The sequence below is a fragment of the Arachis ipaensis genome, chromosome B2, assembly GCF_059453495.1.
Source record: "Arachis ipaensis isolate K30076 ecotype BB chromosome B2, ASM5945349v1, whole genome shotgun sequence".
Taxonomy (NCBI): Eukaryota; Viridiplantae; Streptophyta; class Magnoliopsida; order Fabales; family Fabaceae; genus Arachis; species Arachis ipaensis.
The window spans coordinates 85,051,433-85,077,449 of NC_142437.1; positions in this window are offsets into that span (position 1 = coordinate 85,051,433).

A 26,017-nucleotide genomic window follows, 5' to 3' on the forward strand; every position below is an offset into this window, starting at 1 on the left:
TTTGAAGCTCGTCACAGTCATTCAATCCTTGAATCCTACTCGGAATACCACAGACAAGGTTTAGACTTTCCGGATTCTCAAGAATGCCGCCATCAATTCTAGCTTATACCACAAAGATTCTGATTAAGGAATCCAAGAGATAAACACTCAATCGAAGGTAGAACGGAGGTGGTTGTCAGGCACACGTTCATAGGTGAGAATGATGATGAGTGTCACGGATCATCACATTCATCAAGTTGAAGAACAAGTGATATCTTAGAACAAGAACAAGCTGAATTGAATAGAAGAACAATAGTAATTGCATTGATACTCGAGGTATAGCAGAGCTCCACACCTTAATCTATGGTGTGTAGAAACTCCACCGTTGAAAATACATAAGAACATGGTCTAGGCATGGCCATGAGGCCAGCCCCAAAATGTGATCTAAGGTAGCATAGAACTACTCAAAGATTCGATTGCAAATACAATAGCAAAAGGTCCTATTTATAGAGAACTAGTAGCTTAGGGTTTACAAAAATGAGTAAATGACGTAAATATCCACTTCCGGGCCCACTTGGTGTGTGCTTGGGATGAGCAAGAATTTTCGTGTAGAGACTTCTCTTGGAGTTAAACGCCAGCTTTCGTGCCAGTTTGGGCGTTTAACTCCCACTTTGGTGCCAGTTCCGGCGTTTAACGCTGGGAATTCTGATGCTGACTTTGAACGCCGGTTTGGGCCATCAAATCTCGAGTAAAGTATAGACTATTATATATTGCTGGAAAGCTCTGGATGTCTACTTTCCAACGCAATTGGGAGCGCGCCAATTGGGCTTCTAGAGCTCCAGAAAATCCACTTCGAGTGAAGGGAGGTCAGAATCCAACAGCATCTGCAGTCCTTTTCAGCCTCTGAATCAGATTTTTGCTCAGGTCCCTCAATTTCAGCCAGAAAATACCTGAAATCACAAAAAAACACAAAAACTCATAGTAAAGTCCAGAAAAGTAAATTTTAAATAAAAAATAATAAAAACTAACTAAAACATGCTAAACACATACCAAAAACAATGCCAAAAAGCGTATAAATTATCCGCTCATCAAAGTGTGAGATTATATTTTAATTTTTTAAATAAAAATTTAAAATTTTAAAAATCTAAATCCGAAAATTCAATAGAACCAGGTTTCATTTTTTTCTTGGGACATCAGACGTCGTCTGGGGCTGGAGCTTTTTTGTTTTCAATTTGAACTAGTATGAGTTTTAAAAATTCAGTCCATTTGTTTGTTTTTCTGCCCAATTTTGGTAACTCTATTCTATTTAAATTAACAAGATACAATGCTAACTAATAAATAAAAAAAAGATACAATGCTAACTAATAATAATAAAATAACATACAACACACACTTATGTTGTGATAAAGATGATAATATGATAATACTCGGTTGATTGCTACTACAATCAACAATAAAATCACTCTCTCCTTCTTCATATACTATTCTTCTTTCTCTTTTACTAATAAGTTGCTACATATATTAGTAGATAAATATATATAAACTATCTCTGTTATATTGAGATAATTATATTAGTGAATATTAATACTAGAGTTTTTTATTTACATCTTTTTATTTTATATCTATTACATCTTCCTTATTTATTTATTTTACAACATGTTATCAGTACGAGACTCTGATCAAATTTTAGGAAGACTCAAGTAACAAATTTTTATTACGTCAAATCTCTCTCATCTTGAATTCAATACATTTGATATATCTGAAAACAACTATTTATCATGGATACTAGATGCTGAAATCCATCTTGATTCAATGGATCTTGGAGATACCATTAAGGCTTAAAATAATTCATCCCAAAAGGATAAAGCCAAAGCTATGATTTTTCTTCGTCGTCATCTTGACGAAGGATTGAAAAATGAATACCTCACATTAAAAGATCATGTAGATCTGTGGAAAGACCTTGAAGAAAGGTATAATTATCAAAAGACAGTGATACTTCCTCAAGCCTGATATGAATGGACGCACTTGTGTCTACAGGATTTTAAATCCATAAATGAATATAATTCAGCAATGTTTCAAATCACCTCACGAATGAAATTATGTGGGAAAAAGATAACTGATAATAATATGTTAGAGAAAACTTTCTCGACCTTCCATGTTTCGAATATGCTCCTGCAGTAGCAGTATCGAGAAAAAGGATTTAGAAAAATATTTTGAGCTAATTTCTTGCCTTCTTGTTGTTGAACGCAACAATGAGTTGCTCTTAAAAAAATCATGAAGCGCGCTCAGCTGACGCCGCCCCATTTTCTAAAGCAAATGTGGCAAATCATAACCCCAGAAGAGGTAAATGGTAAGGCTTTGGTAGCAAGAAATATTATAGAAGGAAAATAAATTATGTTCACAAGAAAGGATCTCACCAGAAGTGGGATAAAGAAAGAAACAATGCAAAATTAATCAACAAAGGATAAGTGTTTCCGTTGTGGTGGAAAGGGCCTTTAATCGCGTACCTATCATACTCCGAGGCACCTAGTTGATCTTTATCAAGCATCCTTGAAAAAGGATGACAAGGGAAAGGAAACAAATTTTGTTTCAAATGATGTTGAAAATTACACCACTCATTATGATATATCTGATTTTTTTGAAGATCCTGAAAAAAATATTGGCCATTTGATCAATGATGGAATAGTTTACTATGTGTGTTTGTTAAGTATTCATGTGAATAGATAAAATAAGAAACTTATTGTTAAGTTTTATTTTCTATACATCTGAATTTCAAGTATGATGTATAATAAAATATTTATGAATTTAAAAATTACTAAATGTGTCAAGATAATAATAATAAAATTTTTAGTATATACTATACTTCTTAGAAAATTATTTTCAATCAAGAAAATAATTTTATGCGCATATAATTCTACTCATTTTATTATTATTATTATTATTATTATTTGTCTTTGAAGAATATAGCAAGGATATATAATGAAGATGTATGCCTTGCGGATAGTGTAAGTTCGCACACCATTCTCAAAAGTAATATATATTTTACCCATCTTGTGCCAAAACAAGAATACGTTAATACTATTATTAGATCGGACAATGTGAGAGAAGGCTCCGAACGAGCTATAATTTTGTTTTTTGGAGGAACAAAATTCATAATAAATAATGCACTATTGTCTACTAAGTCTCTAAGAAACTTATTGAGTTTCAAGGATATTCGCCGAAATGGATATCATATTGAAACAATGAATGAGAAAAATCATGAGTATTTATGTATCACAACTCATGATTCAAATAAAAAGGTTATATTAGAAAAGTTACCCTCATTTTCATCTAGGTTATATTATACCAAGATTAGTACAATTGAATCACATGCCATTGTAAACTAGAAGTTTACTAGCTGATGAGCGGATATTTTATAGGCTTTTTGCCATCATTTTCATATTGTTTTAATTGTGTTTTGTTTAAGTTTTATTATATTTCATAGGTTTTAGTGTAAAATTCACATTTTTGGATACTACTTTGAGTTCTTGTGTTTTATGATGATTTCAGGTAATTTTTGGTAGAAATTGAGGAGCTTTGGCAAAGTTCGATTCAGAGGCAGGAAAGCGTAGCAGATGTTGTCAGATTCTGACCTCCATGCATTCAAATGAGCATTTCTGGAGCTATAGAGGTCCAATTGAGGCGTTCTTAATGGCGTTGGAAAAATGACTTCCAGATGTTTCCAAAAATATATAATTTTTTATACTTTTCTTTGAAGGAGCCTGCCCATGTTGGGCATTGAAAGCCAAGAAACTACCCCTTTACTGGCGTTCAACGCCCCAAGGAGATAAGCCAGTGTTGAACACCCAAGAACCACCCCCTTTGGGGCGTTCAACACCCACCAAAGAACAAGGTAGTTCCAATCACCCCCCCAATGGGCATTCAAATGCCCATTCCTCAAGTGGACGCCAAGCTCACCTCAAGTACTCAACCAAAGTGGGCCCAAGGATGGATTTTTGCACCTCTAGTCTAGTCTATCAAACTTTTTGTACTTATTAGCTATTAGGTTATTATTTATAGAACAAAGATTACTATTGTTAGAGATCTTTATCCCTTTTCACGTTTTACATTACTTTCTGTAAGCTATGAGCTACTAAACCTCCTAAGTTAGGGCTAGGAGTTCTGCTGATTGATGAATCCATATTTGATGATTTTTGGTTAGAATTGAATGGATTTTCATCACATAAACTCACACTTATTCCCTTGAATAGCATGCTTTTGATCTCCCCTCTCAATTTGTGCTTGATCATAAAAATATGCTCTTTTATACCTAATTGAATCTACTTTATTCCATTTGCCTTCCATTCGATGCCTTGATGTTGTTGGTGAGTGCTTTCAGGTGTATAAGGTAGGAATGGATTGGAGAAAATGGAAGAAGAGCAAGCAAAATGGAGGAAGCAAGAGAAATCAAAGAAGATGAGCTCAGAGACGCGTGCGTGCGCACAGCTACCTGTGCGTACACACAGCCGCCCAAGCAAGCGCATGGATTGCATCGAGCGCGTCACGCATCCATCCAAGCATCACATAGTGTGCGTACGCACAGCTTCTTGTGCGTACGCACAGGCCTGGATTTTTCACGAAGTGTGCGAACGCACGCATCTGTGCGTCCGCACAGGTGTCCGCACATGACTTTATTAAAATAGCATGTGCCTCGCGATTTGGGGGCTTTGGAGGCCCATTTCTAAAGTCTTCTAGCTCATATTGGAGGAGGAAAAGAAGACATAACATAGCATATCATTTAGTATAGTTTAGGAGTAGTAGTAGGAAGCTTTAGTTTAGTTTTTCTCTAAGTTTTTCATCATCTCTATTAGGGTTTATATTAGGGTTTTACATTCAAGTGCCATTTCCATTTTTTATCTTGGATTTTGCAAGCTTTCTGACGTTGGGATTTTTGCTAGTAAAGAATTTTATAAAAATAGTCGCGTTGTAGATATAGTCTCTAAACCAACAGAAATTACTTCGTACAAACGTTTTGGTTGTCACAAGTAACAAACCCCTAAATAAATCGATAACCGAAGTATTTAAACCTCGGGTCGTCTTCTCAAGGAATTGCAGGGAGGTATGTTCTTATTATTGGTTATGAGTTGTAAATTGGGGTTTTGGATCAAGGTAAAAAGTATGTTGAATAACAAGTAAAATAAAATAATAATAACTGTAAAATAAACTCTTGGCAAGGTATAAGAACTGGAAGTTCTATCCTGGTTATCCTTATTAATTGTAATGAGAATTGGATTTTTCTCCCACTTTGTTAACCTCTAACTATGAAGGTAAGTTAAGTGGATGAATTAATTTTTATTCCTCAGGTCCTAGTCTTTCCTTGGGAAAGGCTAGAGTTATTGGAATTTGAATTAATGAAATGAAGAAATCCAATTTTCAATCAACAATGAGTTTGATAACTCAAGTGTCTCCAATGACTCAACCAAAGCCAAAAGAGAAGAGAATCTACTTGAATGAAAATAATTTGAATACATAAATTAAAGAGAGCAATCGTAATTCTGAAATACTTCAATTAGCACTAATAAAGATATCAAATGTAACATGGAAGATTTCATAAATTAAATTGAGAAAATAAATAAAAAGAACATTGAACCTGGGATTGAGAGTCACTCCTAAAACTAAGAGGAATCCTAATCCTAAGAGAGAGGAGAGAACCTCTCTTTCTAAAACTACATCTACTCCTAAAATTATGAATGTGAAAGCTTTTTTATGAATGGATGTATTCCCCCACTTTATAGCCTCTAATATGTGTTTTCTGAGCCGCAAACTGGGTCGAAAACAGCCCAGAAATCGCTGGAGAAGAAATCTGCCACGCTGGTTTTTCGTCACTGCGATGCGTCCGCGTGGATCATGCGACTGCGTCGCCTAGCTTCAAGGTAACTATAAAATATTATATATCAAATCGAAGCCCAGATGTTAGCTTTCTAATGCAACTGGAACGGCGTCGTTTGGACCTCTGCAGCTAAAGTTATAGCCATTTGAGTGCGAAGAGGTCAGGCTGGACAGCTTAGCAATTTCTCCAACTTCTTGTATTCCTTCCACTTTTGCATGCTTCCTTTCCATCCTCTGAGCCATTCCTGTCCTGTAATCTCTGAAATCACTTAACACACATATCAAGGAATCTAATGGTAATAAGAGAGGATTAAACATAGGGAACTTAAGGCCAAAGAAGCATGTTTTCAATCAAAGCACATAATTAGGAAGGCAAATGTAAAACCATGCAAATAGTATGCATAAGTGGGTAAAGAGTTGATAAAAACTACTCAATTGAGCACAATATAAATCATAAAATCGTGGTTTATCAACCTCCCCACACTTAAACATTAGCATGTTCTCATGCTAAGCTCAAGAGAAGCTATAAAGGAATGAAGAGGAATGATAGAATGTATGAAATGCAACCTATTTGTATGAATGCAACTACATGCAAAATGTTTCTACCTACTTGGTTAAAAATAAATAAGTTCTCCAAGACAAACATGAATCGGATTTCACTAATTCAAATAATACAATAAAAGACAAGTAAACTTGTAAGAAGATAGCTCATGAAAGCAGGAAACATAGAATTAAGCATTGAACCGTTACTGGTAGTGTATATCACTCTAGTCTCTCAAGTGTATAGGGTAATTCACTCTACTCTTCTCTAGTCATGCTTTCTAAAACTTTGTTCTTCATCTAACCAATCAACAATATTTAATGTATCAATGCAAACATCATGAGGTCTTTTCAAGGTTGTAATGGGGCTGAGGTAAAGGTAAGGATATATGTATGGCCAAGTGAGCTTTATAAAGTGAATCCTTGATTAGTCTAAGATCTCACCTAACATATACATACTTTATATAATTTTAAAATGTTTTATCTAGCTACCCAAATTTTCCCACTTTTGTATTACATGCTCATGTATCAAACTTATTTTTTTTTGAATTTTGTCCCATGTGCATTGATTCTTTTTATTTTTCATTTGGGATAATATTATTTTTCTTCTCCTTTCTTTTCTCTCTTTCTTTTTTTCTTTTTTTCTTTTTTTTTCTTCTCTTTCTCTTTTTTTTTATATCCCCTTATTTAATTACTTAATATTTTTTTTAATGCACATGGTAATTTAATTATTTTAATTTCACATGAGCATGCTTCCCAAATTTTCAAATAACTTATTCAATTTAATTTCCTACTTTTCATATCATCCCATGTTCCCATAAAATTTCCCACACTTAAATTATACACAATATCTATCTTAAGCTAACCAAAGATTCAACTTGGAATTTTTATTTTGTTTTTCTGCTTAAGACTAGTAATGTGGTTATGAAAATAGAAGGGGTAAAAAGTTCAAAGTGGCTAACAAGGGTGATGTAAAAGGTAGGCTTATTTAGGATATGTGAGCTAATAACAAATAATGGCCTCAATCATATGCAAACATGTAAATACACTAAATATTGGACATATAGACTAAAACAAAGCTGAGATTGCAATCATAAAGAAGAAAACACACAAGAATAAAAATTTATGGTTAAATAATGTAACCATGTAAATAAGCTCAAAATCTCACAGGTTGTGTGTTCTTAGCTATAATTCATGTTCCAAATACAACTTCAAACAAGTTTTGACATAAAAAATTATTATTATTATTATTATTATTTTTTAGTGAAATACTATAAAAATTTCTTGAAAAAGAAAATATTACTTCAACCAAGTAGTGACTAAATGCATAAAATCAAACAAACATGCAAATGTAACAAAGAAAATTTAAACATTGGTGTTGAGATAGGAAGGTACTAACCCACGGAGATTGGTATCGACCTCCCCACACTTAAAGTTTGCACCGTCCTCGGTGCATGCTGAGATTTGCAGGTGGGCGGGTTGTTTCAACTGTTGCTTTTCTCTAAGGATTGTGCAGATGGACTTGTCTATCTCCCTATTAAACGTCTTCCGCTTCCCTTCCGGGTCGCCATCCTGAAAGAAAAAGGGAAGAAAGGTAACCCAGTAATAGAGATAAGAAAATAAATGAAGTATGGGTGGGTTAATGCCAAATGAAAATGGTCTCATTTACATGGAAGCTTCAACATGTACGTGAGAAAACAATAGAAGCCATGGCATACCAGTGGTGCAGAATATGCAACCAACGGAAGGAGTGTGGGTAATGAAATATCAATATAAGTTCATGTCAATGCAAATGAAGTGCAAGTATCATAAAAGATTAGCATTGATTTAAATAATGTTACCCAATCAGAATAAAACAAGTCATAAGCACTAAGATAATACCAGAAAAGATATAACAGTTGAATAAGAACATTTGAACACCAATGGTAAAATAATAATTTTAGAAAAGAAAAATAAAAATATGCACAAAATTAAAATGTAATGAATGAAATATGCGAATAAATTAAGTAAAATAAAAAGAAAGATAAGAAGAATGAGAAGTGAAAGAAATAAAGTAAGAAAGAAAGAAGAAAAGATAGAAGAAATTAGGATCAGAGAAGAAAAGATAAGAAAATTGGCTGATCTGGATATTCTGTGCGCCGCTGGTAACGCGGTCGCATGGGTGACGTGGTCGCGTGGTGCGCAATAAGGTCAGGCGACGCGGACGCGTGGAGCATGCGGACGCGTGGCCTGATTTGTGCGATTGGCACGAGTGCAGCCTCGCGCTCACATAACTCTCTATTCGAAACTGAGTATTGCCAAAATCCAGGGTGACACGATTGCGTAGGGCATGCGATCGCGTGAGTGGCTATTATGAGGATATGACGCGGACGCGTGAGCCATGCGTCCGTGTGGTAAGGCGTGTGCATCAGCACCAGTCCAGCACCACTCTCGCACAACTTTTGTTCGTGCACCCTTCGTACGTCGATTTCCAGGTCACGCGGCTGCGTGAGTGACGCGGTCGCGTGGGAGCCATTTTTCTCACATGACGCGGACGCGTCAGCGATGCTGCCGCGTCGCGTGCGTGCTTCTCTTTTTTTTTTTTTATAATCTGAAAAAAATGCAGAATGCAGTGTTAATATGAATGTGATTCAAAACTCCAGGTTCAATGTAATAAAATAAAATAAAACTCGAAAACAAATAAAACTAAATAAAAATGAAAAAGGAACGATCATACCATGGTGGGTTGTCTCCCACCTAGCACTTTTAGTTAAAGTCCTTAAGTTGGACATTTGGTGAGCTCCCTGTTATGGTGGCTTTTGCTTGAATTCATCCACGAATCTCCACCAATGTTTGTGATTCCAATAGCCTCCGGGGTCCCAAACTAGGCATGTAAAGCCCTTGAGCAGTTTTAAACAGGTTCTCAGGCTTCCAGTATGCTGAATGTCAGAACAGACTCCAGGATCCCAAACTTTGCTTTTACACCCGTCTTTGTGTTGAGCATCATGATTCCATCCGGGTGGTTCAGCTTTAGAATTCTCACTGAAGCGTCCAAAAAACTTCCCAGACCCATTCAATTGAGCTTTACACCAACCTTTGCGTTTAAACTTAAAGCTTCCAACCATAATGAACCTTGTAGGACAATTCTTACCACTAACCATCTTTCTCTTACTCTTAATGCCACAAAGAGCTCTAAGTGGACCATCCGTCTCCAGTAGACCATATTCAAGTGGGATTAGAAAGCTAAGGGATATGAATTTTTCCCACTTGAATGTTGTGAAGGATGATGGCAACTTAGGGGGAGGGGTCTCCAATAACTTTTGCAAGGTGATTTCAAGCTCCACTCCCTTGTGCTCTTGGACAATTTCCACCTCTTTGCAAGCTTCTTCAATTTTAACCTCTTCCTCTTGGTAGCTTTCTTCCAATTCAATCTCTTCTTCATTACTTACCAAGGGCATTGAAGGAGGCTCTGTGACTGGACTTTCTAATGGAGGTACAACATCTCTTAAGTCTGCAACCACTTCTTCCTTTTTAATAACTGCTGCTTTGTCCAGTTGTTTAAGTATAAAATCGTACTCATCCTCGATGATTTTCTTTCCATGACAACTCCTTTCAACTGCTCTTTCATCTTCAAGGGTCTCTCCTACCTTTACCCGTAGGGCCTCCTCTAGCTCTTTATGAAGTATGGATTCGCAAAGATGATTCCTTATTTCCTGTTCCATATTAATAGCATAATTGGGATCATCTTGTTCTTGGATTGATGGATGTGGGTGCTCTTCCATGGAGGGTGGTGATGGGATGAAAAGATCATTATGTGGTTGAAAAGGAAGTGCACTAGAGCTTGAGGGTTGAACATTAGAGGTAGAGGGTTGGTTCATGCGGGATATAAGATTTTGGAGTGTAGAGGTGAGACCAATGATGTTAGAGATGAGTGTATTGTTATCGAATGGAGGTTGGGGTGGATCTATATATGGCTCATTCGGTTCATAGGGTGGTTGGTATAGTGGATGTGGGTTAGGGTCATATGGAGGTGAATGGCAGAAAGGGGCTTGTGAGTATGGTGGTCCAAAGTCATGTTGAGGAAAGTGTTCATAGGCATATAGTGGTGGTTGTTGATAGTCCATTGGAGGTGGTTGTTGCCATGAGGGTTTATCAAATCCTTGTGGCTCCTCCCATCTTTGATTGTTCCAACCTTGATGCCTGTTCTCATTGTAATTTCTTCTTCCTGCAACATAATTGTAACCAGACTCATAGCCAAAGGGGTGAGAGTTCATAGTAACAAATAAAAATTAAAAACAAAAATAAAAACAATTTTTAAATTAAAAGGATTATTGAAATTTGAAAATTAAATTTTGAAATTTAAATTTTGAAGTTTTGAAATTTGAATTTTTAAATTTGAATTTCAAATTTTTGAAATTTGAATTTTTGAAATTTGAAATTTGAAAATTTTTAAATTGAATTTTGAAAATTTTTAAATTTGAATTTTGAAATTTGATTTTTGAAATAAGATAAGATAACTAAATTTTTGAAAAAATTTTTGAAAATTTTTTTTAATAACTAAATAAAAACCAATAACCTCTTAATTTATTAAAAAAATAAAAACAAAAATAAAAACAAATAAACAAGCAAAAAGCAAATATTTACAATAACCAATAATAAGGCATACTTTTGCAATTCCCCGGCAACGGCGCCATTTTGATGTTGGGATTTTTGCCAGTAAAGAATTTTATAAAAACAGTCACGTTGTAGATATAGTCTCTAAACCAACAGAAATCCCTTCGTACAAACGTTTTGGTTGTCACAAGTAACAAACCCCTAAATAAATTGATAACCGAAGTATTTAAACCTCGGGTCGTCTTCTCAAGGAATTGCAGGGAGGTATGTTCTTATTATTGGTTATGAGTTGTAAATTGGAGTTTTGGATCAAGGTAAAAAGTATGTTGAATGACAAGTAAAATAAAATAATAATAACTGTAAAATAAACTCTTGGCAAGGTATAAGAACTGGAAGTTCTATCCTGGTTATCCTTATTAATTGTAATGAGAATTGGATTTTTCTCCCACTTTGTTAACCTCTAACTATGAAGGTAAGTTAAGTGGATGAATTAATTTTTATTCCTCAGGTCCTAGTCTTTCCTTGGGAAAGGCTAGAGTTATTGGAACTTGAATTAATGAAATGAAGAAATCCAATTTTCAATCAACAATGAGTTTGATAACTCAAGTGTCTCCAATGACTCAACCAAAGCCAAAAGAGAAGAGAATCTACTTGAATGAAAATAATTTGAATACATAAATTAAAGAGAGCAATCGTAATTCTGAAATACTTCAATTAGCACTAATAAAGATATCAAATGTAACATGGAAGAGTTCATAAATTAAATTGAGAAAATAAATAAAAGAACATTGAACCTGAGATTGAGAGTCACTCCTAAAACTAAGAGGAATCCTAAATCCTAATCCTAAGAGAGAGGAGAGAACCTCTCTTTCTAAAACTACATCTACTCCTAAAATTGTGAATGTGAAAGCTTTTTTATGAATGGATGCATTCCCCCACTTTATAGCCTCTAATCTGTGTTTTCTGGACCACAAACTAGGTCGAAAACAGCCAAGAAATCGCTGGAGAAGAAATCTGCCATGCTGGTTTTTTGTCACTGCGACGCGTCCGTGTGGATTATGCAACCGCGTCGCCTAGCATCAGAGCAAACATAGCATATTATATATGAAATCGAAGCGCCGGACGTTAGCTTTCTAACGCAACTGAAACCGTGTGGTTTGGACCTCTGTAGCTAAAGTTATAGCCGTTTGAGTGCGAAGAGGTCAGGCTGGACAGTTTAGTAATTTCTCCAACTTCTTGTATTCCTTTCACTTTTGCATGCTTCCTTTCCATCATCTGAGCCATTCCTGTCCTATAATCTCTGAAATCACTTAACACACATATCAAGGCATCTAATGGTAATAAGAGAGGATTAAACATAGGGAACTAAAGGTCAAAGAAGCATGTTTTCAATCAAAGCACATAATTAGGAAGGCAAATGTAAAACCATGCAAATAGTATGCATAAGTGGGTAAAGAGTTGATAAAAACCACTCAATTGAGCACAAGATAAACCATAAAATAGTAGTTTATCACTTTCATTGTAAGTATTTTCTTGTCATTACTCTTTATAGTTACATTGTCGTTACTCTTTCTTCTAATTCAAGTTATAGTTCAATTTTGCTTCTCTCTTGCAATTTCAATTTCTTGTTGATGAGTTTGATGTTGGATGTTGATTATATGCTTTCTTGTGTTATTCTTGTTGATTGAGTTTCATTGTTGCTTTTAGTTTCAAGCCTTTACTCATTTTTCTCATGTTTAAGCTTTTTGCCCACCAAGTGTTTGACAAAATGTCAAACATGGTTTTAGGCTAAATTTTTGGCTCTTGGCTTGGGTAAAGTGAGCAATTGGGTTCCTAGAGTTTGAATGTCCAACATTTAGTTTCAATTCTTGGGTTGTTAATTGTTCTTGTTCCCACTAACGCTAATTTGTTGCTAAGGTAATTAGCAAGCAATTTAGGATTTGTGGGTTAAGGACACTTATGCTCATTTAACTTACTTTCCGATGTGAGGGTTGATCAAGTGAGACTAATCCATCATAATTGTCATAGTTATGGTTTCAACAACGAAAGGACTCTTAGCTCACTCCAAGCCAAGACTCTTTTTGATGCTTTCAATCTTTTATACCTTTATATGTTGATTTCTTTTATACTTTACTTCTTAATATTGCATAGTCGGTTCTTTAATTTCTTAATTAGTTCAATCATTACAATTTTGCATGTTCTTTTATTGCTTTATATGTTCATTTCTTCATTCAAAAACCGTTGATCAATACAACCAAAATTGCACACTCGTTGTTCTAAAGTGCTCCTAGGGAGACGACTCGGGAGTCTAATACTCTCGGTTTTAATTTGGTTTTACTTTTGACATATCTTATGAATTTCCAATTTGATTGGAGAGGCCAATTCATCGGCTTAGGACTATACTTACAATGTTAAAAAAATCTGTTTCTTTGGATAACCAAGTTCCTAACCCACATGCGAATCGACCCTTCACCATTGATTCTCATGGAATAATAATATTACTGTTTCTATTTCAATACACGTTTGATTCTATTCTCTTGTGCATTTTCAGTCTTCATCTCATGAATTGAGGATGACCCGTGACAATCATCCTTGTTCTACATGGGTTCCGTGTGAGTCCTGACCCGGATAGCATTGAACCACAGCTAGAGAGTGCACTGCGGATTCCAAGAGTGTGCCTGGGCGACTTTGGATATGTGACATAAAATTCCGTTGACCGTGGGTTACTGAGGTCTCTGTGGCATTAAGGCTAGAGTTTGAGAAGCAGCGTTCCCTGATCTGGAAGATCTGACCATGTCTATGGCATTTTAAGTAGGATCACGAAGGGGAGTGGATTGCTTAGAGTTTCACCTTCGGATATGGTGGAAAGCCATGAGTTAACTTGATGAGGATGCTACATGAGTTGCTCGGATATGGTGGACTGCTATAGTTTAGAAGAGACTAACTTGATAAGGATGCTACATGAGCTAGTCAAATACGACTGTCATTGAATGAATCATTCGTTATTGAAGTAGATAGTAAGAAAAGTTAATCCGGAAAGAATACGCATCTCCGAAGCCTTAACTGAATATCTATCATTGCTTTTACACTAATATGGTATTTCATTTTCTTTACTATTTTATTTACGCTTCAAACAAACAACCATCTTTTCTAATCACCTGACTAAGATCTACAAGATAGACATTGCTTGCTCAATCTAACAATCTCTGTAGGATTCGACCCTCACTCACCTGAGATATTACTTGGACGACCCGGTGCACTTTCCGGTTCAGTTGTGCAGAGTTCAATTTCGCGCACCAAGTTTTTGGCGCCGTTGTCGGGGATTGTTCGACTTTGACAAACTACCGGACTATCTTGTTGCTTAGATTAGGTATTCTTTAGGGTTTAGTTACTCTTTTAATTGTGTCTTTTGTTTTCTTTTTCAAAAATTTTCCAAAAGCTTTTCTTTTCTTTAGTAACCTTTATCTTTTGTGTGAGTCTTGTGTCAGTTTTTAAGTTTGGTGTCCCATCTGTTTTCATCTTTTTCTTTAAATTTTTGAAAATTGTTCTTGAGTGTTCTTCATTGTGTTCGAATTTTTCTTGGTAATCTTTCTTGTTTGATTCAAAAAATTTTAAGTTTGGTGTCTTTTAGTTGTTTTTCCTTTAATTTTTGAAAATTAGTGTCATTTGATCTTAAATTTTTAAGTTTGGTGTCTTTTAGTTGTTTTTCTTTTTCTTAAAAAATTGAAAATCAAAAAAATATTTCTTTTATCATTGTTTAAATTTTCGAAAATCTTGCTATCTTTTCTTATCTTGATTTAAAAATTTTAAGTTTAGTGTCTTTCTTGTTAGTGAAGTTTAAATTTTAATTTCAAATCTTATCATTTCAAATCTTTTTCAAATCTTTATCTTATCTTTTGTGTATCTTTCTTTAAATTTCATATATCTTATTTTATCTTATTTTTATTTAAAATTTCAAAATCAAATCTTTTCAAAATTCAAAATCTTTTCAAATCTTTATCATATTTATTTACTTTAAATCCCTCTTATCTTATCTTCTTTTAAAATTTTAAACTTTCATAATCTTATCTTTTCAAATTTTTACTATCTTTTAAAGCTTAATTTTCAAAATTTTTAATTTTTAAATCTTATCTTTCTTAATCTTTTCAAATCTTTATCTTATCTGTCTTTTTAAAACTTTAAAACTTACTTATCTTATCTTCTTTTTAAATTTAAAACTTTTAAATTTTAATTCTCCGCTTTCTTTTAAAATTGAATTTCAAAATCAAATTTTTTATTTTCAATTCTTGTTGGTTAGTTAGTTACTTGTTTTACCTTATTCTCTTTCTATTTCCTTTCTCTTTCTTCGTTTTCAAAACCTCCTAACTACTTTCTCTTTCTCCTTTTTTGAAAATTTCATCTCTCTTCCCCTCTCTATTTTCGAAAATATCTCCTCTTTTCTCTTTATTGATTTTCGAAAACTATCCTTATTAAAGGACATCTTCTTTTCTTTTCCTCTTAACCTATCTTTCTAACAAAGGACCTCTACACTCTGACATAGAGAATCCTTTCTTCTTCTCTCCTTACATTCTTTCTTTTTGTTTATGAGCAGAAACAGGGATAAAGAACATCTCTTTAATCCTGATCCTGAACCTGAGAGGACTCTAAGGAGGCGTTTACAACAAATTAGAGCATAACACTCCGGAGAAAACCTCATAGAGCTTTTCGAACAAGAAGCTGAGAATACAATCATGGCAGCCAACCCAAATGACAGAGGAGACGCAAAGAAGGTTGTAGGTAACTTTATTGCACCCACTTCTGACTTCTATGGCCGCAGCATTTCTATACCTGCCATCAGTGTAAATAATTTTGAGCTGAAATCTCAACTGGTCACTCTAGTTCAACAGAACTGCCAGTTTCATGGACTTCCACAGGAAGATCCCAACAGATTCATCTCTAATTTCTTGCAGATCTATGATACTATTAAGACTAATAGAGTGGATCCAGAGATTTACAAGCTTATGCTTTTCCCCTTTGCTGTAAGGGACAGAGCTAGGTTATGGCTGGACTCTCAGCGTAAGGAAAGCCTAGACTCTTGGGAGAAGGTGGTCAATGCATTCTTGACCAAGTTCTTTCCCTCTGAGAAGCTGAGCAAGCTTAGGGTGGAAGTTCAGACCTTCAGACAGAAAGAAGGTGAATCCCTCTATAAAGCATGGGAGAGGTACAAGCAACTGATCAGAAGGCGCCCTCCTAACATGATTTCAGACTGGACCATGCTAGATATCTTCTATGATGGCCTTTCTGAATTGTCCAACGTGGAAATGGACCACTTTGCTGGTGTTTCACTCCACTTGAAGAAAACGCCTAAAGAGGCACAGGAACTCATTGACATGGTTGCCAACAACCAATTTATGTACACTTCTGAGAGGAACCATGTAATCAATAGGGTAGCTCATAAGAGAAGAGTCTTGGAGGTTGACACTCTGAATGCCATATTGGCTCAGAACAAGATCCTAACCCAACAGGTCAACATGATGGATTACAAGCTGCAGCTGGCAGCACTCAAGAAGCCTCCTATGAAGGAGATGCTTATGATCCAGATCAACCCATGATGGATGAGGTTAACTATTTAGGAAATCCCAACAATGAGTCTTATGGAAACACCTACCACTCATCATGGAGGCATCATCCCAACTTTTCATGGAGGGATCAACAGAAGTCTCAACAAGGCTTCAATAACAACCAAGGTGGAAGGAACCAGAATACGTTCAATAACGGACCATTCCCACCTTCTCAGCAACAGATGGAGACTTCTAAGAATAGCCTCTCTGACTTAGCCACTATAGTCTCCGATCTCTCTAAGACCACTCATAGTTTCATTATTGAAACAAGTTCCTCCATTAGGAATTTAGAGGTACAGATTGGTAAGCTGACTAAGAGGATCTCTGAGACCCCTCCTGACACTCTCCCAAGTAACACTGAAGTTAGCCCAAGAGAAGAGTGCAAGGCCATCACTGTAGAAAAAGAGGCCGAATCTAAAGGCGATGCTCTAGTGTTGAATGCCAGCAATGGAGTAGCTGGGAGTCCAACGCCCAAAGAGGGGCAAGTCCTGGCGTTGAATGCCACAATAGGAGTAGCTGGGCGTGTAACACCCCCTAAGGACCCTCCTGTTGAACTAAAGGGACCCAAGGCTCATGAGGAGACCATAGAGGTTTCGTTGAATGCCTTGATGCAGATGATGAGCAGATAATTTATACGCTTTTTGGCATTATTTTTAGGTAGTTTTTAATATGTTTTAGTCACTTTTTATTATATTTTTATTATTTTTTAAATAAAAATCATATTTTTGGACTTTACTATGATTTTGTGTATTTTTCTGTAATTTCAGGTATTTTCTGGCTGAAATTGAGGGAGCTGAGCAAAAATCTAATTCAGGCTGAAAAAGGACTGCTGATGCTGTTGGATTCTGACCTCTCTGCACTCAGAATGAATTTTCTGGAGCTACATGAGTCCAATTGGCGCGCTTCCAATTGGGTTGGAAAGTAGACATCCAGGGCTTTCCAACAATATATAATAGTCTATACTTTGCTCAAGGATAGATGACGTAAACTGGCATTCAACGCCAATTCCATGTTGCAGTCTGGCGTTCAGCGCCAGAAACAGGGTACAAGTTGGAGTTCAACGCCAGAAACAGGTTACAACCTGGCATTCAACTCCAAAAACAGCCCAGGCACGTGAGAAGCTTAAGTCTCAGCCCCCAGCACACACCAAGTGGGTCCCAAAAGTGAATTTTTGCACTATCCATCTTAGTTTACTCATTTTCTGTAAACCTAGGTTACTAGTTTAGTATTTAAACAACTTTTAGAAACTTATTTGGTACCTCATGACATTTTAGATCTGAACTTTATAATCTTTGACGGTATGAGTCTCTAAACTCCATTGTTGGGGGGTGAGGAGCTCTGCTGTGTCTCGATGGATTAATGCAATTATTTCAGTTTTCTATTCAAACACGCTTGTTCCTATCTAAGATATTCATTCGCACTTCAATATAAAGAAGGTGATGATGCGTGACACTCATCACCATTCTCAACCTATGAACGTGTGCCTGACAACCACCTCCGTTCTACCTTCGATTGAATGAGTATCTCTTGGATTCCTTAATCAGAATCTTCGTGGTATAAGCTAGAATCCATTGGCATCATTCTTGAGAATCTGGAAAGTCTAAACCTTGTCTGTGGTATTTCGAGTAGGATTCAAGGATTGAATGACTGTGAAGAGCTTCAAACTCGCGAGTGTTAGGCATAGTGACAGATGCAAAAGGATCAATGGATCCTATTCCGACATGAACGAGAACCGACAGATGATTAGCCGTGCGGTGACAGCGCACCTGGACCATTTTCGCTGAGAGGACGGATGGTAGCCATTGACAACGGTGATCCACCAACATACAGCTTGCCATAGGAGGAACCTTGCGTGCGTGAAGAAGAAGACACGGAGAAAGCAGAGATTCAGAAGACAAAGCATCTCCAAAACTCCAACATATTCTCCAATACTGCATAACAAGTAACCTTTAATTCATGTTATTTAGTTCTCATAAACAAAAATAATTTTTATTATTAATCTCCTGACTAAGATTTACAAGATAACCATAGATTGCTTCAAGCCAACAATCTCCGTGGGATTCGACCCTTACTCACGTAAGGTATTACTTGGACGACCCAGTGCACTTGCTGGTTAGTGGTACGAGTTGTGAAAAGTGTGATTTACAATTCGTGCACCAAGTTTTTGATGCCGTTACCAGGGATTGTTCGAGTTTGAACAACTGACGGTTCATCCTGTTGCTTAGATTAGGAAGATTTTGTCTTTTGGGTCAGAGTCTTTTACTTTCTTTTCAAAAAAAAAAAATTCTTTAAAAAATTTTTATTTTTCTTTATTAATCTGTGATTTATCTTTGAGTCTTTTATTATTGTTCTTGTTAAAATTTTAGAACCCTTATTTTCTTTTCCAAAAGTTTTTCAAAATTTTATTTTTTTTTACTAATAATTGAGTTTTTCTGTTTGAGTTTAGTTTTATATTTTATGTTTGGTGTCAATTGCATATTTTATATTTTCCTTTAAATTTTCGAATTTGTGTTCTTTGTTTTTCCTGGATCTTCAAGTTGTTCTTGTTTATTTTTCTTGTTTGATCTTTAGTTTTTCTTGTTCTGTTTCTTTTCTTGTTTTTCTTGTGCTTTTTCAAAACATTAGTTTTCGAAAATTTTTATTCTTAGTTATTAAAAAAAATACTTCTTTAAAACAAGTGTTACATTTACAGCTCAATTGGCTAGAGCATTGGTTTATGTTCTTGGTAATTGGGTATCTTCTTTTTAAAATCTTTTTTTTCAAAAATAATTTTTCTTTGATTAAATCTTGTGCCAAACTTTAAGTTTGGTGTTTTCTTGTTAATCTTTCTATAATTTTCGAAAATTTTATTGAGGTTTTCTAAAAATTTTAAGTTTGGTGTTCTTTCTTCATGTTCTTGTTGTTCTTGTGAGTCTTCAAAGTGTTCTTGAGTCTTCCTTGTGTTTTGATCTTAAAATTTTTAAGTTTGGTGTTCTTTGGTGTTTTCCCTTCAAAATTTTCGAAAACAAGGAGCATTAGATCTAAAAATTTTAAGTTGTGTGTCTTTTGTATGTTTTTCTTTTTCATCATAAAATTCAAAAATCAAAAAAATATCTTCTCTAACTATTTTTGAGCAAATATTCGAAATTTTTTTAAAAAAATTCAGATTTTTATTTTAAAATTTCTATTTTATCTTATCTTAGTTTTAAAAATTTCAAAATTCAATTTTTTTTTCAAAAAAATAATATCTTTTTCAAAATTTTATCTTATCTTATTTCAAATTTCAAATTTCAACTTTCAAAATTTCAAAATTTAAATTTCAAAATTTAAAATTCAAAATCTAATTTTCAAATTTAAAAATCAAATCTTTTCAAAATTTAAATCTTTTTCAAATCCTTATCTTATATTATTGACTTTTTCGAAAATTCAAAATTCAGTTTTCAAATTTCAACTTTCAAAATTCAATTTTCAAATTTCAATTTTCAAAATTTCAAATTTCAAATTTCAAATTTCAAATTTCAAATTTCAAATTTCAAATTTCAAATTTCAAATTTCAAATTTCAAATTTCAAAATTTAATTTTCAAATTTAAAATTTAAATTTCAAAACTTTTTAATTTAAATTCCTTATCTTCTCTTACCTAGCTTATCTTATCTTTTCTAATCTCAAATCTTAAAATCAAATCTTTTTCATATCTTTTTTTTTTATTTTATTTTATTTTCTTACAAGTATCTTTAATTTTAAGACATATCTTTTTCAAAACTTCCTAACCAATTTCTCTCTCTTCATTTTTTTCGAAAATCCTCACCCACATCTTTTTCAAATCTTTTTAATTAATTAATTTAGTTTTTAATTTTCTTTTATTTATTTTTCTTCTAATTTTCGAAAATATAGTCAATTTTTTTATTTTATTTTATTTTAATTTTGGTTTTCAAAAAAAAATTTAAAAATATATTTTACTTGCAATTCACATCATCTCCCTTTCTCCGTCATGGATCTAAGTGGAAATGAACAGTCCAGAAGGACTCTGGGGTCGTATGCTAACCCCACTACTGCTTCATATGGGAGTAGTATCTGTATACCCTCCATTGGAGTCAGTAGCTTTGAGTTAAATCCTCAGCTTATTATCATGGTGCAGCAAAGTTGCCAGTATTCCGGTCTTCCACAGGAAGAACCTACAGAGTTTCTGGCACAGTTTTTACAGATTGCTGACACAGTGCATGATAAGGAAGTAGATCAGGATGTCTACAGATTATTACTGTTTCTATTTGCTGTAAAAGACCAAGCTAAGAGGTGGTTAAATAACCAACCTAAGGCTAGCATAAGGACATGGAAACAGCTGTCAGAAAAATTCCTGAATCAATACTTCCCTCCAAAACGGATGACACAGCTAAGGCTGGACATCCAAAGCTTTAAACAAGGAGATAATGAATCTCTTTATGATGCCTGGGAGAGATACATAGAGATGCTAAGAAAATACCCCTCTGAAATATTTTCGGAGTGGGTGCAGTTAGACATCTTCTATTATGGGCTTACAGAGAAAGCTCAGATGTCTTTGGACCACTCAGCTGGTGGATCTATACACATGAGAAAGACAATTGAAGAAGCTCAAGAGCTCATTGATACAATTGCCAGAAATCAGCATCTGTACCTAAGTAGTGAGTCTTCCATGAAAGAAGAGGCTAAAACAGTAACTGCTGAACTCAGTCCTGCAGAACAAGTTACTAAATTCAATCAGCAATTAGTTTTTCTAATAAAACAGCTAGCCGAATTCAAGGAGATACTACAAGACACAAGAATGGCTAATATGAATATGGAAGTACAGTTGAAGCAAATAAAACAGCAGTTATCAAAATAAATAACAGAAGAGTGCCAAGCAGTTCAATTAAGAAGTGGGAAAATATTAAATACCTCACTTCAGAGCAGCAGAAAGCCAAGAAAAGAACAACTGATAGAGGATGAGCAAAATACTATCCAAAATCCCTCTGAGGACAGTAAGAGCCCAGAGAGGAATAACTCTGGCGTTCAAACGCCAGAAAAGGGTGCAAAGTTGGCATTAAATGCCCAACCCACGCACAGTTCTGGCGTTCAAATGCCAGGAACAGGAAAGGAGCTGGCGTCAAACGCCCAATGGAAGCTCAGTTTTGGCGTTCAAATGCCAGAAACAGGTAGGAAGTTGGCGTCCAACACCAATCAAGCTTCCAACCTTGGCATTCAAACGCCAGTGAGGGATCAGACACACACAAGTGCTGATAACAACCCCTCTAAAAAGGCTTTCCCAACCACTTCTGTAGGAAATAAACCTGCAGCAACTAAGGTTGAGGAGTACAAAGCCAAGATACCTTATCCTCAAAAACTCCGCCAGGAGGAGCAGGATAAGCAATTTGCTCGCTTTGCAGACTATCTTAGGACTCTTGAAATAAAGATTCCGTTTGCAGAGGCACTTGAGCAAATACCCTCTTATGCCAAGTTCATGAAAGATATCTTGAGTCATAAGAAGGATTGGAGAGAAACTAAAAGAGTTCTCCTCACTGAAGAATGCAGTGCAGTCATTCTGAAAAGCTTCCCAGAAAAGCTTAAAGATCCCGAGAGCTTTATGATACCATGCATATTAGAGGGTAATTGCACCAAGACAGCTTTATGTGATCTTGGGGCAAGTATCAACCTAATCCCTGCATCCACTATCAGAAAGCTTGGCTTGACTGAAGAGGTCAAACCAACCAGGATCTGTCTTCAACTTGCTGATGGCTCCATTAAATACCCATCAGGCATAATTGAGGATATGATTGTCAAGGTTGGTCCATTTGCCTTCCCTACTGACTTTGTAGTGCTGGAAATAGAGAAGCACAAGAGTGCAACTCTCATTCTAGGAAGACCATTCTTAGCAACTGGACGAACCCTCATTGACGTCCAAAAAGGGGAGATAACCCTGAGAGTCAATGAGGATGAATTTAAGTTGAATGTTGTCAAAGCTATGCAACATCCAGACACATCAGACGACTGCCTGAGCGTTGATATTATTGACTCCCTGGTGGAAGAGGTCAATATGACTAAGAGTCTCGAATCAGAGCTAGAGGACATTTTTTAAGATGTTCAGCCTGATCTGGAGGATTCAGAGGAATTGAAAGAGCCTCTGAAACTTCCTCAGGAAGAGGAAAAACCTCCTAAAACCGAGCTCAAACCATTACCACCATCCCTGAAATATGCATTTCTTGGAGAAGGAGACACTTTTCCAGTGATCATAAGCTCTGCTTTAAATCTCCTGGAAGAGGAAGCGCTACTTCAAGTGCTAAGGACACACAATACAGCTCTTGGGTGGTCCATAAGTGACCTTAAGGGCATCAGCCCAGCAGGATGCATGCACAAGATCCTGTTGGAGGATGATGCTAAGCCAGTGGTTCAACCACAGAGGCGGCTAAATCCAGCCATGAAGGAAGTGGTGCAGAAAGAGGTCACTAAGTTACTAGAGGCTGGGATTATTTATCCTATTTCTGATAGCCCCTGGGTGAGTCCTGTCCATGTTGTCCCTAAAAAGGGAGGTATGACAGTGGTTCATAATGAAAAAATGAACTGGTTCCTACAAGAACAGTTACAGGGTGGCGTATGTGTATAGACTACAGAAGGCTCAATACAGCCACCAGGAAGGATCACTTCCCTTTACCATTCATAGACAAGATGCTAGAAAGACTAGCAGGTCATGAATACTACTGCTTTTTGGATGGCTATTCAGGTTACAACCAAATTGCAGTAGATCCTCAGGACCAAGAGAAAACAGCATTCACATGTCCATCTAGAGTATTTGCATACAGAAGAATGCCTTTTGGTCTGTGCAATGCACCTGCAACCTTTCAGAGGTGCATGCTCTCTATCTTCTTTGATATGGTAGAGAAATTTTTGGAAGTCTTCATGGATGACTTCTCAGTATTTGGAGACTCATTTAGCTCCTGTCTTAACCATCTAGCACTTGTTCTGAAAAGATGCCAAGAGACTAACCTGGTTCTAAATTGGGAAAAATGTCACTTTTTGGTGACTGAAGGAATTGTCCTTGGGCATAAAATTTCGAACAAGGGAATAGAGGTGGATCAAGCTAAGGTAGAGGTAATTGAAAAATTACCACCACCTACCAATGTTAAGGCAATCAGAAGCTTTCTGGGGCATGCAGGATTCTATAGGAGGTTTATAAAGGATTTTTCAAAAATTGCAAAACCTCTGAGCAATCTGCTAGCTGCTGACACGCCATTTGTGTTTGACACAGAGTGTCTGCAGGCGTTTGAGACCCTGAAAGCTAAGCTGGTCACAACACCAGTTATTTCTGCACCAGACTGGACATTACCATTCGAACTAATGCGTGATGCCAGTGACCATACCATTGGTGCAGTATTGGGACAGAGGCATAACAAGCTTCTGCATGTCATTTATTATGCTAGCAGTGTCTTAAATAATGTCCAGAAAAATTACACAACCACAGAAAAAGAATTACTTGTAGTGGCTTATGCCATTGACAAGTTTAGATCATACTTAGTAGGATCAAAAGTGATTGTGTACACTGACCATGCTGCTCTTAAATATCTACTCACAAAGCAGGATTCAAAGCCCAGGCTCATAAGATGGGTGTTGCTTCTGCAAGAGTTTGATATAGAAATAAGAGACAGAAAAGGGACAGAGAATCAAGTAGCTGATCACCTGTCCCAGATAGAACCAGTAGCAGGAGCATCCCTCCCTCCTACTGAGATCTTTGAAACCTTTCCGGATGAGCAATTGTTTGCTATTCAGGAAGCTCCATGGTTTGCAGACATTGTAAACTACAAGACTCAAGGTTCTCCTTCTGTAACCATGGAGAGGAATCATGAAAAGTTTCTCTCACTACAGAGTCAACCAAAGCACCCACAGTCAAACTCTAAGTTTGGTGTTGGGAGGCCACAACCAAACTCTAAGTTTGGTGTTGGGAGGTCCCAACCTTGCTCTGATTATCTGTGAGGCTCCATGAGAGCTCACTGTCAAGCTATTGACATTAAAGAAGCGCTTGTTGGGAAGCAACCCAATGTTATTTAATTATATCTATTTATTTTCCATTGCTATTTTATGTTTTCTTTAGGTTGATGATCATGTAAAGTCACAAAAACTACTGAAAAGGCAAAAACAGAATGAAAAACAGCATTAAAAATAGCACACCCTGGAGGAAGAGCATTCTGGCGTTTAAACGCCAGAAACAAGCATCAACCTGGCGTTAAACGCCAGAAACAGGCTACATTTGGGTGTTTAACGCCAGAAACAGGCAGCGGTCTGGCGTTAAACGCCAAGATTGCACTGTAGGGGCGTTTACACGCCTAATAGGAGCAGGGATGATACATCCTTAACCCCTCTGGATCTGTGGACCTCACAGGATCCCCACAGGATCTGTGGACCCCACAGGATCTCTGCCTACCTCACCATTCAAATTCAAACCATTCCCCTCCCAAACCCACCCATTCACAAACCTCCATCTCCTCCATCTTCTCCACTTCTTTCTTCTTTTGCTCGAGGACGAGCAAACCTTTTAAGTTTGGTATGGTAAAAGCATTGTTTTTTGTTTTTCCATAATTCAGTGGTAGAGCAATTGACTGCAGATCAAAGAGCTATGAGGGAGGAGCAACAAAGGCAAGGAAGAGACATAGAGAAGCTCAAGAGCACCATTGGTTCTTCAAGAAGAGGAAGACGCCACCCTTATTAAGGTGGACCCATTCCTTAATCTCCTTGTTCTTATTTTCCTGTTTTTCGTTTACTATGCTTCATGTTTAATTATGTTTGTGTCTTTACTATATGATCACTAGTATCTAAGTGTCTATGTCTTAAAGATATGAATGTCCTATGAATCCATCACCTTTCTTAAATGAAAATTATTTTCTGAAAAAGAAAAAGAAATACATGAATTTCGAATTTTAAAATAGTTTAATTATTTTGATATGGTGGTAATAATTTTTGTTTTCTAAATGAATGCTTGAACAGTGCATATGTCTTGTGATTTTGTTGTTTATGAATGTTAAAATTGTTGGCTCTTGAAAGAATGATGAAAAAGGAGAAATGTTATTTGATAATCTGCAAAATCATAAAAATGATTCTTGAAGCAAGAAAAAGCAGTGAAGAACAAAGCTTGCAGAAAAAAATGCAAAAAAAAAAAAAAGAGAGGGAGCAAGAAAAAGAAAAAGCAAGTAGAAAAAGTCAAAAGCTCTTTAAACCAAAAGGCAAGAGCAAAAAGCCAATAGCCCTTAAAACCAAAAGGTAAGGGTAATAAAAAAGATCCAAGGCTTTGAGCATCAGTGGATAGGAGGGCCTAAAGGAATAAAATCCTGGCCTAAGCGGCTAAACCAAGCTGTCCCTAACCATGTGCTTGTGGCGTGAAGGTGTCAAGTGAAAACTTGAGACTAAGCGGTTAAAGTCGAGGTCCAAAGCAAAGACAGAGTGTGCTTAAGAACCCTGGAC